Source organism: Austrofundulus limnaeus, unplaced genomic scaffold (genome assembly GCF_001266775.1).
Source record: "Austrofundulus limnaeus strain Quisiro unplaced genomic scaffold, Austrofundulus_limnaeus-1.0 Scaffold123, whole genome shotgun sequence".
NCBI classification, from domain to species: domain Eukaryota; kingdom Metazoa; phylum Chordata; class Actinopteri; order Cyprinodontiformes; family Rivulidae; genus Austrofundulus; species Austrofundulus limnaeus.
The window spans coordinates 778,506-779,855 of record NW_013952525.1 but is presented as its reverse complement, the minus strand read 5'-3'; the positions used below and the strand labels follow the sequence as shown (position 1 = coordinate 779,855).

The following is a 1,350-nucleotide window of genomic DNA, read 5'->3' as shown; positions in this document are numbered from 1 at the left end:
CTCTCAGACTGAAGAAGTCTCTTGGAGGAGAGACGAAACGTTTCATTAGAGAAGAACCCGTCCAGAAGACCTATACAATTTTTTTCTCATCTTTTATCATTTGATAAAAGGTAAGATGAGAATAACTTAGTGATTTCTGATCCAGGTGTTTTAGTTATGTGGTTTTGGTGGTATGGTTGTGAACGAGTTATGTTTAGTAAGACAAAATGTGACAGACACAAAAAAGGTTACTTTTGTGTTTTATCTGTAAATTAAATTGTTTCTTGGACTTTATTATTTTATTTAAATAGCATGCATCACACTTTCAAGAGACATTTACATAACAGAATAAAGAAATGAAGAAATTGGACCACCATAATTTAAGGTTTATAGTGTTGAGATTTGTAAAGTCAGTAAATTGAAATATTTCATTGTGATGAAAAGTTTATATGAAAACTTCATAAATTAAGAATAATAAATAGCTAAATCAATTGAATTGCTGTACAAAAAACCAAATACAGTATGTCACAGTGAAATCATCCATGGAGTCATTTGCTAATTGAAGACGTTCCAATATGCGGTTATTTGCTCTATTTTAAATTAAAAGTATATGATTACAACTATAAATACACTAAATGTGATTCCACATGTTATTATCATTGCCATTTTAAACAATCTTACAATTTTCTTACTTCTATTGTTTATTTTATGGTTTGTCATATTAGCTTTTATTGTTCTACTATTAAATGAACAGTTTATAAAGTAGTCCAGTGACTTAGGTGTTTCACATCTAACTGCACATTACTAACATACATTTAAGAAAACAGACAAAGAATTGTTTTAAAGATTTTTATTAACACACGGGAACAAAAGGCTTCATTTCATATACATTTTGTCTATGCCTCTTGGAGGCTGCCTCATGTTGCAAACTCAACAGGGAATCTGATGTATCATTCTGCTGACTTTTGTTGTAGCTTGGCAAGTTGGTACTGGCACCTATTTAAAATGTCTGTTAGCTTTGTTGCCCTCCATTCTGGTGGATACACTTTCCACGTTTCAGTATGTTCAGCGTCTGTCTCTTCATCACTCATCAGGCATGCAGACGACCCTTCAAGGTATTTGTACTCCTCATCAGTCAGAATGAAGCGACCAGCAGATCGTCATGATTTTAGGAGCTTCAACAGAAAAGACAAAGCATTTGTTATTCTTGATAATAGTTTTAGCCATGGGCCAATGAGAAGACTGACAGAAAATATTTGATCTGTCATTGCCAACAAAGGATATAACAAAATATTGACGTTAAATTTTATTCTCTCTCACACACACACACACACACACACACACACACACACACACACACACACACACACA

At 33.1% G+C, this 1,350-nt stretch overlaps 1 protein-coding gene across 1 annotated transcript in view; it reads right to left on the bottom strand.

The window, feature by feature from the left end:
• Nucleotides 1-814: 814 nt before the first annotated feature.
• Nucleotides 815-1,350, bottom strand: part of megf10 (multiple EGF-like-domains 10) — a gene marked incomplete in the record, with an annotated part of 88,699 nt that continues 88,163 nt past the window's right edge. The window contains 1 exon segment of the mRNA XM_014015086.1: nucleotides 815-1,154.